General features: G+C 32.6%; 1 protein-coding gene across 6 annotated transcripts in view; it reads right to left on the reverse strand.

The window, feature by feature from the left end:
• Positions 1-18,387, reverse strand: part of LOC135143758 (transcription factor hamlet-like) — a 321,297-nt gene that overhangs the window by 128,188 nt on the left and 174,722 nt on the right. The window contains exon 2 of one of the 6 annotated variants that reach the window (XM_064075692.1): positions 17,925-18,133. The exons of the other annotated variants lie outside the window; for them this stretch is intronic. The gene's annotated coding sequence lies outside the window, so the exon portion shown is untranslated. The remainder of the gene's footprint in view (positions 1-17,924; positions 18,134-18,387) is intronic. 6 annotated transcript variants of the gene reach the window in all.

Genomic DNA, 18,387 nt, shown 5'->3' on the forward strand with positions numbered 1-18,387 from the left:
TATTGATTAAATTAAAGGCAACACTTATTATTAGTATTACACCCCAACCAACCCAATTTGGTAGACACAAAATTTGTTAAAGGAAAAACTCGGTTGAAACATAAGGGTAGCACGCTTATTTACATCGACTTTAACATTACAGACCTGCATTTGTTTTATGCGCTCACTTGGTTCCGCGAATGTGAAATAGACATGTTTATAATCAACCAATTGTGAATTTCACCGTCAAGAATTAAAATAAAACCCAATGTTTTATATAATAAGCGGAAGTCGAAGCAATAAAACCGATGGTCGTTTCGTTTACAGTTTCTCTGTTTGACTCTCACGTATGCTGTTACGCCTGTCATCTTAAATTAAGAATGTTTATACATACACGATTTTCAGTTGCCTCTGATACGTATACGTGAGTAAATTGTTTCGTTATTTTATTGATTATTACAAATCAATATTCAAAACGACCCAATTCATTTTCCCGAAAATTTGAGAATATAATAATTTTATTCTTAGTATTACACTACATCTATCCCAACTGATATACGTGTCCTTGCAAAAATGTTAATGACGTCATCGCAATTTTTTTTAAATTCCCACTACAAAAATGTAATGAGAAAAAAAAACACAATAGGCATGCAGTCGTCAAGTTTCCGACAGCGAGGGAAGTACTGCCTAAACTCTTTAGACCAATTTTTTTTATATGTAATTTTTTACACTAACAACAAGTAAATGTAGGTGGTTTAAAGTGTATTCTAAAGCATAATCCAGCTTAAAAACGTTCTGTCTACTCTATTAAGTGCAACAACGCCTCATTGTCTTCATAATCCGTCCCTTTTATCGCCATTTCCGAGCTGTCACCCGCAAACATCTAAAATCAAAGCATCCCCAGATCAAGTCGGCTGCGCTCGCGAACGCGTAGGTGGGCGCCTCCTGCGATGGCACCTCCACAAAGCGCCATTTTAATGCGAAATTGAATTTGCCGAGCGCATTTTCTAACACTTTGATGCTTCAGCGTCCCGCTGCGGATTTTATAATTATACATTCTGCCACTTCCATCTGCTTCTGAAGGGACCAAGACGTTTCCCTCTTCCGCTCGTAATTACAGGGATTCCCATCACCATCACGCCCGTCCCATTCCAGTCCGACGACTCGAGGACTCAACTCTTCCGTTGACACCGGCGACAATGCGACTTGATTGCGACGATTACCAGTTTAAAGCGATCCGGAGGAGCTTTTCTCGTTTTTTCGCTTTTTTTACGGACAGAAGGGGTAAATCGGTGGAAATTACCTGATCTTGTCAGCCGAGAAGAAAGGGTTCGGTCGGGGCTATTCTTATTTAAAAGCGGTTACGCTGCGGTTACTTCCGGATTTATACAGTTTTAACGAGATTGCGGAAAGGGTGAAACTAACAAATACTTAACCCTTGTACGGTGACCGTGTGAAATCGATTTTTGGGGTCGGACGGGGATTTCAGGTAGGTGAGGGGCGTGAAAGGGTGATGATACGAGAATTTTGCGAAAAGTGGAGAGAATTGTGGGAAACGGGGCATAAATCTTTAACTGATTTCGGGAAAGCGGGAGCCAAAAAACGAGGATAGAGGTGATTATGTTACTGATTCACTTGAATTTTACATTCGGAAGACTCGGATATATTTTGCCGCCTCGTTGACATAAGGATTATAGTCCAACATTGTTATATTATTTATAATTATAATTTTCCTTATTGTCAAACAGGCACCTGTTACATAATGTAATAAAAGTAAAATAGTGATAATAGAAATAGAGAAATGTTATGAATCACCTGTTACAATCATATTTTTACGGTGAAAAAAATTTTCCTCTCCAAAGGAGTCACAAACAGCATTTACATCGTCACAAAGTATGCGGTGTATATTTTTTTAACGGATTTTGATAGATCCTTAATTTACTGTTATGTTCAATGATCTAAACAGTTTTTTTGGGTTCCATTAGTTCTAACTGCAAAACATATAAATCATCTAAATGAAGAAAAACCCAAAAATTAGGAATGCAAGTGCAGAGAGCTCGTTTAGGAATTATTGAAAATTACTCATTAATAACCCCGAGAAGCTAAATTATAAACAAAGATTTTAAGGATTTAACAAAATCGTGACAGTTCCTGGTGTTTTGTTTTTGGAAAAGTTTAAAAGTTTCATGAATCTCTTTCAAGAATTTAATAGAATCTTGGGGGTCCCTAGCGTTTTGTATTTCAAAAAAATTTTTCTTGGACTTCAAAAGATTTTCGGGGCCCCTGGTGTCTTGATTTTGCAAACAGTTTAAAGAATCTCTCGGAGCCTTTTCCAATAATTTCAAAGAATTTTGGTCCCCTTTGGTGTCTTGTTTTTGAAAAAAATTGTGAGGAATCTTGGGGCCCTTAACCTTTTTTTAACAATTTAAAATAATCTTACGACGTCTATGTTTTTTTTTCCAAAAATCTAAAAGGATTTTGATACATTTCTATTTGTTTTAAAGATTTAAAAGGGTTTTGCGTTTCTAGTGTTATTTTAGAAATAATGTGAAACAATCTTCGGATCCCAAGAGTCTTTTTTGTAACAATAATTAAACATAATCTTAAGGGTGCCTGGTATTTTGTTTTTGAAAAAATTAAAAGATTCTCGGGGTTGTTTATCTTTTTTTTTTTGTAAGAATTTAAAAGGGTCTTAGGAGCCCCTGGTGTTGTTTTTGACATAATTTAAGTGTCTTCATATCCAAAGAAATTTTTTTTTGAAAATTTAGAAGAATCTTAGACGTTCCTGATAATTTGTTTTTTAAAAAATTTAATAAAATTTTGGGGATTTTTTTTAAGGACTCAAAATGATTTTTTATGCCTCTGGTGTCTTTTTTTTTACAAACAGCTAAAAGACTCTTGAGACCCTCACTGTCTTTTTTTAAGGATTTAGAGAAATTCTGGGGGTCCTGGAACCTCTTTTCAAGAATTTAAAAGAATTTTGAACCTCTCTGATGTCATGTCTTTGAAAAAAATTGAGAAAATCTTGGACTCGCTAGTTAGAATAAATTAAAAGAATCTTGAGGCTTTTGTGTACATTATTTAAGGACTTAACAGGATTTTGGGGAACTCTGGTGTTGTTTTTTTGAAAAAAAAAATCTTGGTGTTGTCTAGGTCTTTTTTTTAGGAAATAAAAAGGAACTTGGAACTCGTATTCTTTCCGAAATAATTTGAAAATATCTTCAGATACCAAGATTTTTTTTAATTTAAAAGAAGCGTCCCCGGTGTTTATTTTTCACAAAATTTAAAAAAATCTTGGGCCCTTTGGAGCCTTTGTTCAAGAATTAAAAAAATATATTGTTTTTGAAAAAAATGCAAAGAATCCTGGGGTTTGCAAAGTATGTAATCACACATATTTTGAAAGAATATTTGGGTCCCTAGGGCCATTTTTGTAAGAATGGAAACGAATTTTGTAACTGCCTGATATGTTGTTTTTGAGACAAGTTAAAAGAGTTTTGGGGTTGTTGTGTCTTTTTTTAAGAACTTAAAAGGATTTTGGGAGCCCCTGGTATTGTTTTCGAAATAATTTGAAAGAATCTTCAAACACCAATAGGTAGTTTTTTTTTTAAGAATTTAATAGAATTTTGGATGTCGCCGGTGTTTTGTTTTTCAAAAAATTAAAACAAAATTGGGGCTCTTTTTTACAATGTGTATTTAAAAAAATTTTGGTTCTCCCTAGTGTGTTGTCTTTGCAAACAGTTTAAAGAATCCTGGGGGTTCTTTGTGATCCGTTTTTGCAAAAATTAAGGTATTTTAGATCCCCTGGAAACTTTTTTTCAAGGGTTTAAAAGAATTTTGGGCCCTCTGGTGTATCGTTTTTGAAAAAACTGCGAAGAACCTTGCTCTTTTTTTAAGAATTTAAATAATCTTCGCAGTCCCTGTTTTCCTTTTCAAAAAATTTAAAAGAATGGTGTTGTTTTTGAAATTACTTGAAAAAATATTCTGGTCTCTAGGGTCATTTTTGTAAGAATGAAAAAGAATCTTGTGGCTGCTTGGTAGAAGTTGGGAAATGGAAAAGTTGAAAAGTCTAAAAATAGTTTAACCAAAAAATCGGAAAACTGAAAATTTAGGACCGAAAAATAGAAAAATCGAAGAATTGAAAAATCGGGAAATTTATTATAAATCTAAAATTTTAAAAATGGAAAAATTGAAAAATCGAAATATTGAAAAATGCCATGTCAAAAATCGATAAAATGATCAAAAAAATTGAAAAACTGAGAAATCGATGTCGAAAAATCGAAAAACTGAAAACTCGAGAACCGAGAAGTCGAACGACCGCACAAAATTGACAGAGAGACGGAAGCAGGAGACCAATTTTTTCGTACTCTAAGTATCATGAAACGTCGAGAAAACATGAAAGTGCCAAGTCCCCCCATGGACACTATACTTCCTCAATTTACACTCACAGAGTAAAAAAAATCCGAATATGCACAAAATATAGTTGCTATTAAAAAAATAAATAACATGTAACGTTAAAAAAAGGTTTCCAAAATGTGCGTCATTTACCATAAAAAATTTTTGAGACGACATATTTTTGAAAGATTTAATTCTGTCAACAGTCCAACACTAAAATCTTTTAGGTTTAATATGAAATTAAATCAGAAGCCTCAATCTTCGTACGTCTTCTAATTAAAAAAAAGCCGGAAAATAGAAAAATAAAATATCTTTAAAAATAACAAATCAAAATATTGAAATATCTAAAATTTAAAAATGCGACAAATTGGAGATAAGAAAAATCGAGGAGTTGGAAAATCGAGAAATCGAAAAATCTAAAACTTCAACAGCCGAAAAATTAAAATATCGAAAAATAGAAGAAAATATCAAGAAATCAAAAATTGAAAAATTTAAAAAATCGAAAAATAGATAAATTGAAGAATTGGTATATTAAAAAATCCCAAAACTGAAAAGTAGAGAAATCGAGAAGTCGAAAAATCGAGAAATGAGAAAATCCAACAATTGAAAAATCGAACAATCGATTAATCGTGAAAACGAAAATGCTAAACATTGAAAAACAGAAAAAATTAAGAAATCGAAAAATCGAAAATTTAACAAATTCCAAAATCATAAAACTGAAAAACAAAAAAATCGGGAAATCGAGAAGTGGAAAAATGAAGAAATCAGAAAATCAAAAAATCGAAAAATCTAGATGTCGAAAAATCGAGAAATCGAATTTGAAAAATTGGTATATTAAGAAAAAAAGGCGAAACATAATTATTTCCTTTTTGAAAAAAAATGAAGAATTTTGGTGTTGTTTGCGTGTTTTTTTTAAGAATTTAAAATGATCTTGGGCGTTCCCGCTGTCTTATTTTTCACAAAATTTAAGAAAATCTTGGACCCCTTGGAGCCTATTTTCAAGAATTAAAAAAAAATTGGACCCCTTGGTGTCTGTTTTTGAAAAAAATGCGAATTATGCTGAGGTTCCTAGCCTTTTGTTATTTAAAGAATCTTGGGTATTATCTGATTTAAAAAAAAATAAAAAAAAAATCTTGAGGCTCTTGTACTCTTTGTTTAAGGATTTGGAAGGAGTTTGTTGTTTTAAAATTATTTTGACAAAATATTCGGGTCATTAGGGTAATTTTTTTTAAGAATTTAAAAGGATTTCGGGAGCCCTTGGTATTATTTTCGAAATAATTTGAAAGATTTTTCAGATACCAATAGATTTTTTTTTAAGAATTTAAAAGAATCTTGGACGTCGTCGGTGTTAAAAAAAGAAAAAAAAACTAATCGTATTTTTTTATTGCACTAAATATTTGCTATAAGATTTATTTCTTATTAAAAAAAAAAATGAGAGAACGGGTGGGTGGGCGGGGCTAAGTTTAACTTTTTCTTACAAACCCTTTTATAAGCAAGCAATAGCCCCACCCACCCACCCGCTCTTTATTTTAGTCACTACTCTTAATGTTGTTCGGTCTTATCTTAGCAAGTTTTAGTCCCGCCCACCCGCCCTTTATTTTCTTAGTGGGTATGCCATTTGCTACAATCAGTCTTATCTTAGCGAATATTAGCCCCACCCACCCACCCACCCACCCCTTACTTTACATATTAGATATGTCATTTACCAAAATCAGTCTTATCTTAGCAAGTACTAGCTCCCCCCACTCGCGCTTTTCTCGTTGACGATTTTATTTCTGTCGAGTATAAGACCCAGCTTTCATTCAGACCAGATAAAATAAATCACTGAAATGGAGGTAGGGTGGGTGGGCGGGGCCAGGCTTTTAAAAAAAGGAAAAAAAGCGCTAATAGTAATTTCTTTGTTGTACTAAGTATTTGGTATAAGATTAGTTCCCTATTTCAAAAGAAAAAAATCAGAAAACGGGTGGGTGGGCGGGGCTAAGTTTAACTTTTTCCTACAGTCTTTTATAACCAAGCAATATGAACCCACCCACCCACCCACCCTTTCGTCATTCCAGTCACTATTCTTAATATTGTTCAGTTTTATTTTAACAAGTACTAGTCCCGCCCACCCGCCCTCTATTTTTTTAGAATGTATGCCAAATGATACAATGAGTCTTATCTTAGGGAATACTACTAGTACTGCAGTCTTTTTTAAAAGATTTATAAAGATTTTGCCTCCCCTGCTGTCTTGTTTATGAAAAATTTGGTAAGAACCTTGGAGTCCCTACTCTTTTTTAAGAATTTAAAGAAGTTTTGGAAGCTCCAGAAGTTTTATGTTTTAAAAATTTTAAAGAATCTTGACGGAATTGGTATTTTTTTTTTTTAAACAATGTAAAAGTATATTGGTGTTCCTAGGCCTTTTTTAAGGCATAAATGAAAAATTCGGGTATTTGGGGTCTTTTTTATATCTTGTTTTTGAAATAATTTGAAAGAATCATCGGGTACCAAGACCGTTTTTTGTAAAAATTAAAAATAATCTTGCGAGTACTTTGTTTTTGAAAAAAAAAAAATTAAAAGAATTTGGGACCCTTTTGATGTTTTTCTTTTAATTTAAAAGATTCTGGGTGTTTTGTTTTTGAAAAAGGTTAAAAGAATCTTAGATTTCCCACAGTCTTTTTTTTTGGAAATTAAAAAAATGTTGACGATTTTTTCAAAACATTTAACAGAATCTTGGGTCTTTTATAACGATTTTGACGGATTTTTAGGTCTTACTTTAGCAACAACAAATTTTTTTACTAATTCAGCTTCACCAAAACATCGGTAATCTTGAAACTCCACATTCATATTCGCCATTTTTCTCTTTACATTTATCATTCCATTCTCTCGCACATCCCCCGATAAACAAAAAACTTCGTTTTTTTTTTAATTATCCCGTTCGCCACCCCTCGCCGGAAATGACGTCACGGCCCGCCATAAATAAAAACTTCCATATACGCTTCTAATATGAATGCAAACACGCTGATAACCCCATTACATTGACATATGCACCGTAGGGGAGGAAACCCCAAATTAGCATTCATCTCCTTCTTTCGCAGCGAGATGAAACGCAACACGATGATCCACGATGGGCAAAGCGTCCGACGTCACCAAATTTACTGTTTAGGGTTAGCTTACACGATCCGAGAACAATACAACTGACATTATTGTTACACATCGCTTTTTAAACTCTATCTACATTGTAGATTTGCATGTGAAAGGGACAGGTAGCCGAAGTCGATTTTTTACGCCGAAATCCAATACTTTGACTTTTTGCGGCGGAAAAAACGGAATCGGATGGGTCGGAGTGGTCGCACGGATATAGGCTACGGGCCCGATTTGAATATTGACGGTTGGGGTAGATAACGGAAAGAGAGATAGTGTAAGTGGTTGTAAAATTTTAGTTCCTATTGTTGATTTCGCTATTACGGGTATTATCGATTTAAATGTCGATAAATCTTTGGCGATCTGTTTTATAGTCTATTATTAAAGTGCTAGGAAAATGTGGCATAATAATTTTATGATTAAGTTTCATTTGACGCGGTGACGGCGCTGTGGGAGGCCTTGCGGGACACGGTTGTCCATAATATAAGAAAAAATGTTATTACTGTTATTGTTAATGCAATTCCCTGCTGAACGCAAATCCTTATTGTGCGAAAAGGTAACGTAGGCTAATCATATTTTTTATATTGTTATTGTTTGTTCGGGTTACTCATGCTGTCTAGAACGCACAAGGTGCCATTATTCTCGATATTATTAATTAACTCACAGATATTTGTTTTTATTTTGTTATCTATCTACTAGATGTTGACTGAGGTCGCTCTACAATCAGAACAGACTCTATATTAATTCCTTCCAAGAGTCATTAATAAGCATACTAAACAATCACTGCCTCATTATACAACCTTGCGGAACTGTAATTTCTTGAATAAATATTTTGGATTTTATTAATTAATTTTTGCATAAAAAGTGCGCCAATCTGAGTATGATTGCAGAATGATATAAGACTGTCTTAAAAAGGAATTATAATTACCTTAACACAAACTTGATTAGTTTTATCGAAAGCTTTAGTTAAACTGATTATTAGTGGAACGAAATTCATTTGTGATTTGGAAATAATGACTTTGAGTTAATAAATGTTTTTTTACGTTTTAAGGAATATTAATATGGCTCCTGTCATCGGTCGTCAAATTTAACCTCACTTTTTCCAATGTAGTAAGTCAGGAGAGTAAATAATATTCTTTTTTTAAATTTATATTAAAAATAATTTCTACTGTTTAATTACATTGTTTTTTATTGGGAAAGTGTCTACAAGTACCAAAAAGAGTTTTTTCTTATCACAGATCACGCATTAAAAGACGGGTGGGTGGGCGGGGCACTTTTATTTTCATGATAATTAGAGACAATATGGAAAAACAGTACAAAATTCTTCTACATTTTTGTATCTTCTTACTTATTGAAGTAAAATGTGATTATATTATACAATTTATTAAAATAAAATAAAATGCGCTTAATATTTAAAACTCGATTCGTCCCTTTCAATTCGTGAACGTCATCTATTATAAACTGCAAAATCCACGGATTTGAAATCTCAACAAACGTTTTAAGGTTGCCGTAAAGACGCTAAATTGCTAGTTATTTTTTCAGCTTTTCCAAAAACTTTATAATCAGAATTTTTCATGAGAAATTCTTTGTAAAATGTACAAAATATTGTGGACCTAGAAATTTGACAGTGGGTTTTGTTTTTGAAAAAAGTATTGAGTGTTTCCAGCCAAAATTTAAGAATCGTGTAATTTTGAAAAAAAAAAAATAGAATTAGTTTTAGAACGAAGTTTTTTTTTGTTTTTCAACGAACTGGGGGCTCTAAGGTTTTTTAAAGAACTAATTTTATTAGTAATCGTATTATCATACAGGGTGTTCACTTTATCTGTTCACCCTTGGATATTTCTGCATAGACAACCCATTTTACGTTTCATAAACAGCTTTGATTAATTTTTATTTGTCAGTCAAATATTTTCAATTTTCGTTTGCTTTAAAATGTTTTCGAATTCCGAAAATATAGACATGTTATTAATATTGGGAAAGCTTGACAAAAATTTTGATGCTGCCGTTCGTCTCTACACTAGGCAATATCCCAATAGAAGAACTCCCTCAAATCAAGCGTTTAGAAAACTTGAAAAAAATTGACGAGAATTTGGGAATTCAAAAGAAATAAAGTTAGAAATCGAACTGTAACAACGCCGGATAATGAAGCTGCTCTAATTGAAATTGTAGTAGATTTTTTCAATTTTGTTTTTTTTTAATTTAAAAGAAATCTCGAGGCTCTCCTAACCTTTGTTTAAGAATTTAAAAGGATTTTGTTGTTTTTAAATTATTTTGAAAAAATATTCGAGTCATTAGGGTCACTTTTTTTAAGAATGAAAACAAATCTTGTGAAAAGAACTTAAATCTCAAGAGTATTATTTTTCACAAAATCATCTTGGGTCTCTTGGAGCCTATTTTCAAGAATTCAAAAAAAATTCGACCCCTCGGTGTCTTGTTTTTGAAAAAATTGCGAATTATCCTGGGGTTCTGAGTCTTTTTTTTTAATTTAAAAGAAATCTTGAGGCTCTCCTAATCTTTGTTTAAGAATTTAAAAGGATTTTGTTGTTTTTAAATTATTTTGAAAAAATATTCGAGTCATTAGGGTCATTTTTTTTAAGAATGAAAACAAATCTTGTGAAAAGAACTTAAAAGAATTTCGGGAGCCCTTGGTATTGTTTTCGAAATAATTTGAAAGTCTTCAGATACCAATAGTCTTTTTTTTAAGAATTTAAAATAATCTTGGACGTCGCCGGTGTGTTGTTTTTTAAAAAAATTAATCGTAATTTTTTTATTGCACTAAATATTTGCTATAAGATTTATTCCTTATTTCAAAAGACAAAATGAGAGAACGGGTGGGTGGGCGGGGCGTAGTTGAACTTTTTCTTATAAAGTCTCTTTTAAGACAGCAATAGCCCCACCCACCCACCCGCTTTTCATTATAGCCACTACTGTTAATATTGTTCAGTCTTTTCTTAGCAAGTTTTAGTCCCGCCCACCCGCCTTGCATTTTCTTAGAAGGTCTGCCATTTGCTGCAGTCAGTCTATCTTAGCGAATACTAGCCCCACCCACCCACCCCTTACTTTACTTATTAGATGTCATTTACCAAAATCAGTCGTATCTTAACAAGGACTAGCTCCGCCCACTCGCGCTTTTCTCATTGACGATTTTATTTCTGTTGAGTATAAGACCCAGATTTCCTTCAGACCAGCTAAAATAAATCACTGAACTGGATGCAGGGTGGGTGGGCGGGGCTAGGCTTTTAAAAAAGGAAAAAAAACGCTAAAAGTATTTTTTTTATTGTACGAAGTATTTGGTATTAGATTTGGTCCTTATTTCAAAAGAAAAAAAATCAGAAAACGGGTGGGTGGGCGGGGCTAAGAGTAACCCTCTCGTCATTCCGGTCACTATTCTTCATATTGTTTAGTCTTATTTTAGCAAGTTTTAGTCCAGCCCCCCGATTTTAGGGACCCCTGGTATCTTGTTTGAGAAATAATTTTAAAGAATCTTCGGGTTCCAAGATTCCTTTTTTGTTAAAATTAAAAACAATCTTGGGAGTGACGCGTACTTTGTTTTTGAAAAAAAATTAAAAGAATCTTGGAATTTCTACAACCTTTTTCTTTAGGAATTTACAAAAATTTTGACAGTTTTTTCAAAACATTTAACAGACTCTTGGGACTTTTTTAACGATTTTGAAGGATTTTAGGGGCACCTGGTGTCTTATTTTTGAAATAAATTGAAAGAATTTTCGGGTCCCAAGGGTAATTTTTGTAAAAATGGAAAACAATCTTAGGGCTGCCTGTTATTTTGTTCTTGGAAAAAATTTAAAAGAATCTTGGGACCCTTTATGTATTTTTTAAGAATTTAAAATAGTCTGAAGAGTTTTTTCAAAAATTTTAAAAAATTTAGGTGTTTTTTAAGGATGTTGAGGGGTTTTGACATTTTTTACATTTTTGTATCTTCTTACTTATTGAAGTAAAATATGATTATAGTATACAATTTATCACAATAAAATAAACTGCGCTAAATATTTAAAACTTGATTCGACTCTTTCAATTCGTGAACGTCATCTATATTTGACAGTTGAACTTATATACTGCAAAATCCACGGATTTGAAATCTCAACAAACGTTTTAAGGTTGCCGTAAAGACGCTAAATTGCTAGTTATTTTTTCAGCTTTTCCAAAAACTTTATAATCAGAATTTTTCATGAGAAATTCTTTGTAAAATGTACAAAATATTGTGGACCTAGAAATTTGACAGTGGGTTTTGTTTTTGAAAAAAGTATTGAGTGTTTCCAGCCAAAATTTAAGAATCGTGTAATTTTGAAAAAAAAATAGAATTAGTTTTAGAACGAAGGTTTTTTTTGTTTTTCAACGAACTGGGGGCTTTAGGGTTTTTTAAAGAACTAATTTTATTAGTAATCATATTATCATACAGGGTGTTCATTTTATCTGTTCCACGCCTGAATATTTCTGCATAGGCAACCCATTTTACGTTTCATAAACAGCTTTGATTAATTTTTATTTGTCAGTTAAATATTTTCAATTTTCATTTGTTTTAAAATGTTTTCGAATTCCGAAAAAACAGACATGCTATTAATATTGGGAAAGCTTGACAAAAATTTTGATGCTGCTGTTCGTTCGTCTCTACACTAGGCAACATCCCAATAAAAGAACTCCCTCAAATCAAGCGTTTAGAAAACTTGAAAAAAATTGACGAGAATTTGGGAATTCAAAAAAAATAAAGTTAGAAATCGAACTGTAACAATGCCGGATAATGAAGCTGCTATAAATAAATTGAACGAAGTCGTCTCTGGGCTGTATAATATGTTGCCTATGCAAAAACTGTCAGGCGTGAACAGATAAAATAAACACCCTATATGACTACAAAAAATGTTTTTTCTGAAAGTTGACCTTTTGTTTAGGATAATTTGTTCAATTCGCTTATTATGATATTAGAGTTTATGAGAATTTTAGACAGCACCAGAAAGAGTGATTTTCTTGTCATAGATCACGGATTAGAGGATGGGTGGGTGGGCGGGAAATTTTATTTTCATGATAAATAATTAGAGAAAATATGGAAAAAGAAGATATCACAATCGAATATAGAATTCTTTTATATTTGTAATTTGCTACTTATTGCAAGAAAATATGATTACAATACACAACTTATTAAAAAATAATTGAATTCAGAATTTTAGCGATTCCTAATTTTCCATAAAAAAAAAATTAAAAAATTTGAGGAGCTGTGGTGTATTTAAATTTTTGAAATAAATCTTGGGACTCAATCTCTTAAAATAAGTTAAAGAGTCTTAGTGGCCTCTGGTGTGTAATTTTGGAAAAAATATGAAAGTACTTTAGGTGTCGCTTTTTTCAAACTAATTAATATTGTTATATTTAGAAAAAAATCAAAGCTATGTAATAAAACTTCACTATTTTTCTTTAACACTATTAAACCAATTGTTTTGAATTTTAGCACATAATTTGAGGTTATCACCAGCCTAATAGATTGCTATCCAACATCAAAATTTTGATGTTACTTCACAAATTTACTAAGCGATTTTTTTTTTTTTAAATAGTATCTACTCCACGTGGTTTGGAAGTTCCCTTTAAATGCCTTTTCTTAATCAAAACCTAAAATTGACTCTAATAGAAAAAAAAAACATTCGTTTGTTATTAAACAGTCACTTGCGCGCCACGGTTAGTTTACACCATGTGACAGGCCTAATCCCTAAAAAACTCACAGGATACTTGCACGCACATAAGGGATTATAAGGGCTATCATTACCAATAGATACCTACCTGATAAGTACAGAGATTAAAGATCAACAGGTCTGCTTTTATAAAAAAGAGTCTTACACATTCGTAAAAAAATAAGTTATTTCTCAACTAACTGTTTGATTTTTTTTAAGATGACCCTATTGTTAGAAAAGTTAAAAGCAATAAAAATATTTTCAGCTCTATACACACAGTAAATACGTGTGTAATTATGTGAAAGTTAAATTATTTCTCCGAGTACTTATTTATTTTAATGTGACTAATATCCACGTAAACTATGACAGGCAACTTGACGTCGTAAAACAATAAATATTTTTTTCATTTATTTTTTATTCTTTTTAGTTTTTCAACTATTTGGAATTATAATTCAAACAAATGTACAAAATATAAGCCCCGCCCGCCCACCCCCCCTCAATTGTGACTATTTTTTTATTCATCTCGAGCCGAGGGAGGAACTTAGCTGCAAAAACCGTTCCCTACAAGAAATTACCATGTGAAATATGTTCTTGAAAGGGTAAAATTTTGCAAAGAAATACGCATTTTTCAATAAAAAAAATCATTACAACAGAGATAGGGTGGGTGGGTGGGGCTTATATTTTGCCCTTTCTTCTTAATATAAGTAGTCTTCTTTTCACAACAACAAACTTAAAATATGTTCAAAATTTTCGACGAATAAAAAATTCATCATCATTGAGATCGGAACTTTTTTTAATTACTTATAGTTTTAGTTGAAAAACACGATTGTTAAATGTTTTTAGTTTCTTGTTGGGAAAAGAAGATTTCGTGTATTAAAAAAAATGTACGAAATATAAAACCCCGCCCACCCACCCACTCTCAATTGTGATGAAACAAGTTAACAAGTTTTTGCTAACCAAAAAAAAATTCAAATATCAAATTTTTTTCAGGTTTTCCCTGACTATTATATACTTTTTCCTTGCTTCATCCATCTTACATGCTTAGCTCATGGTATAAATAGAGTGGCTGAGGAAATTAGAAATTTATTTCCAATAGTAAATTATTTAGTCAATAATGTTAAATTTTTTTTTTGATAAATCACCTTTGAGAGTACAATTTTATCGAAATAGATTGCCCGATTTACCATCTCAATTGGCATTTATTTCAGCTAATTTTTCCATAGTTACTCATACACGAAAAGCTGTTTGTCTTAGTTTAAAATAATTTTTTATGAAACGTCATGTTGACAGCGACTAATTTCTTTTTCGATCACTCGGTATTTAGCGCTAGTATTATCTAGTGTAGGGTTGAGTAGTTGGCGTTGATAGACATTTAGACTGAGTTTTATTCTAGAAAAGATGTAGTCGTGATAATAGAAGACAGGCGATTAGAAGATATAATAGAAGAAGACAACGAAGATAGTGATTCTAATAATGCCAGTGATAATCGGTAGTAGAATCGTCTTTGTAGATTTTAGTTTAGTTAGAACGGCTAAGGCTGCCTCCCAATTTTGCAAATGTGTGCTGTGTTAAGGCTTTAATTGGATGTTAATGTGTGGCCAAATTTTGGACCAACATTTCTTTTCCGTACTATTAAAAATATTCATGTATTTTCGTACAGATCGAATCAAATCAAAGTGACAGCACGACTTCGTATTTTATTAACTTGAGTAGGGTTAGCAATAATTAAGTCTGTGTCCGAATTAGTTGCTTCAAACTGTCTAAACTGGAGACGTAACACCATTCAACTACTCGTCTTACTATGGCTAGTACTTTCTAAGGTAGCTTTAACTCCCACTCCACTTACGGGCGATTTAGAAACTTGCCGCTGACGATGCTGTTTACCGTTGACGTTGGCGTTGACGTTGGGTTTTCAACCAATCAAATTTCGGTAGTGTGCGGTGATGCCAACTTGCAGGAAAATCGCCACTTAACACTAATTCGACAATCACAGTTGAGCTTGGGGTGGATATGGCTTGTTTTTTCTTAATGTACATAACATTTGAACAACACGATACTCAAAAACATGTTTTTTAATTCTTGTAGAGAAATAAGGATCTTGCAATTAAGCTCAGCTTACGACGAATAAAAAAATCATCAGAATTAATATTTTACCATGCATAGCCGCCTTTTCACAACAAGAAACTTAGAACAAGGTTAAAATGGTACATGTGTGTAAGGAAATATGGATTTTACAATCATGGGGCCGAGCGTAAGTCCAAAATCGATGTTTCCTTATACAAATTTACCATTTTTAACATGTTTTAAATTTCATGTTGTGAAAAGAAGTCTGCACATATTAAGAAAATAAAAGGCAAAATGAAGGCCCGCCCACCCACCCTATCGCAATTCTGATGAACTTTTTTATTCGCCATGAACAAAGAGGGCGGAGTTTAACTGCACAATACTTATTTCTTTACAAGAAATTAAAAACATGAGTATCGTGTTGTTCAAAGAATTCTATGTACATTAAGAAAAAAATTCAAAATATTAACCCCGCCCACCCACCCTATCTCAATTGTGGTGATCTTTTTTATTCTTAGAAACTGAAAAACACATTTAAAATGGCAAGTTTTTGTATGGAAATGTGGATTTTGCAATTAAATTCCGCTCCTCTGGCTCTCGACGATTAAAAAAAAATCATCACAATTGAGATAGGGTGGGTGGGCGGGGCTACATTTTTCCTTGTTTTTTTAATATGTGCAGTCATCTTTTCACAACAAGAAACTTACATGTTAACAATGGTAAATTTATATAGGGAAATATCGATTTTGCCGTTACGCTCCGCCCCTCAGTCAGACAACGAATGAAAAATTCATCACGATTGAGATCGAGACGGATGGGTGGGGTTTCTCATTTGTTTTTTTTTTTTAATTTTTCTTAGAAAATAAGGATTTCGCAATTAAGTTCTGCCCCTCGGCTTACGATGAATAAAAAAATCATCACAATTGAGGTAGGGCGGGTGGGTGGGGCTTATATTTTCCCTTTTTTCTTAATATACGTAGTCGTCTTTTCAGAACAAAAAACTTAAAACATGTTTAAAATGGTAAATTCCTGTAGTCAAGTATCGATCTTGCAATTAAGCCCCGCCTCTCAGCTTACGACGAATGAAAAAATCATCAGAATTAAGATAGGGCGGGTGGGCGGGGCTTATATTTTTCCATTTTTGTTTTAATATACATAGCCGTCTTTTCACCGCAAGAAACTTAGAACACTGTTAAAATGGTACATTTTTGTAAGGACATATGGATTTTACAATCATGGAACCGAGCCTAATTGCTAAATCGCTATTTCCTTATACAAATTTACCATTTTAAACATGTTTTAAATTTCATGTTGTGAAAAGAAGTCTGCACATATTAAGAAAATAAAAGGCAAAATGAAGGACCGCCCACCCACCCTATCGCAATTCTGATGAACTTTTTATTCGCCATTAACAAAGAGGGCGGAGCTTAACTGCACAATATTTATTTCTTTACAAGAAATTAAAAACATGAGTATCGTGTTGTTGAAAGAATTATATGTACATTAAGAAAAAAATTCAAAATATTAACCCCGCCCACCCACCCTATCTCAATTGTGGTGATTTTTTTATTCTTAGAAACTGAAAAACACATTTAAAATGGCAAGTTTTTCTATGGAAATGTGGATTTTGCAATTAAATTCCGCTCCTCTGGCTCTCGACGATTAAAAAAAAATCATCACAATTGAGATAGGGTGGGTGGGCGGGGCTACATTTTTCCTTGTTTTTTTAATAAGTGCGTCATCTTTTCCCAACAAGAAACTTACATGTTAACAATGGTAAATTTATATAGGGAAATATCGATTTTGCTATTACGCTCCGCCCCTCAGTCAGACAACGAATGAAAAATTCATCACGATTGAGATCGAGACAGATGGGTGGGGTTTCTCATTTGGTTTTTTTTTTTTAATTTTTCTTAGAAAATAAGGATTTCGCAATTAAGTTCTGCCCCTCGGCTTACGATGAATAAAAAAATCATCACAATTGAGGTTGGGCGGGTGGGTGGGGCTTATATTTTCCCTTTTTTCTTAATATACGTAGTCGTCTTTTCAGGACAAAAAACTTAAAACATGTTTAAAGTGGTAAGGTCTTGGAAACAAATATGGATCATGCAATTAAGCCCCGCCTCTCAGCTTACGACGAATGAAAAAATCATCAGAATTAAGATAGGGCGGGTGGGCGGGGCTTAGATTTTTCCATTTTTATTTTAATATACATAGCCGTCTTTTCACCGCAAGAAACTTAGAACATTGTTAAAATGGTACATTTTTGTAAGGACATATGGATTTTACAATCATGGAACCGAACCTAATTGCAAAATCGCTATTTCCTTATACAAATTTACCATTTTAAACATGTTTTAAATTTCATGTTGTGAAAAGAAACCTACATATATTAAAATAAAAAGGCAAAATATACTAAATGACAATTACAAGTTGTCAAAACATGACTCAAAAAAAGCATCCGTAGCCAGCATAGTAAAATAAAATTTACCATTAATTTTGACGTTTCGTGTCACAATTCTTTTCTAAAGTATATCAAGGGTCTCTAGTATTATCCATTCACGATCTTTATATAGTAAAGTAGGCTTTGATATTTTTTCTTTAAGTTGGATAAACAAAAACCATCCAATGTTCAAGGTGAAAAAGTTTTTCAGAAATTTATGTCTGTTTTAGAAAAAATCTAGGTTTCAGTACCTTGTCGTTTGTGAGTAAAATTTTACATTGTTGTTTTCTGGAGTCCACAATATTATGGGGAAATTGTTCACGGAATTCGTTCCAAATGTCCTGAACAGAAAACTGCCAATCATCTTCCACTTTCTGACCATTGCGAAAGAATGCCTCAACCATGAAGGCTTTAACTTCTAACGAAAATTCCATTTTTCAACAGTGGCGTAAGAAAAGTTCTAAAAAAAACTGATTTTTAATTTTTACAAATCGATCACAAACGACCAAGCAAACCCAAAACAAATCGGAAAAGCGAATGACAGAATTTGAGGTTAGGTTTAACGACGGACATTGTTTAAAGTGTCATTCACAAAGTTAAACTGACAACAAAAATTAATCATAAAGGCTTTAATAAAATTGTTGTAAAAATTTAACTCAAAGTTAACAATGTAGCATTAGGCCACAATTCACCCATCCGACGCTCTCCTGCAAA

Source organism: Zophobas morio, unplaced genomic scaffold (assembly GCF_036711695.1).
Source record: "Zophobas morio isolate AGI-343-1 ecotype UQ-CSIRO unplaced genomic scaffold, CSIRO_AGI_Zmor_V1 ptg000075l, whole genome shotgun sequence".
Taxonomy (NCBI): domain Eukaryota; kingdom Metazoa; phylum Arthropoda; class Insecta; order Coleoptera; family Tenebrionidae; genus Zophobas; species Zophobas morio.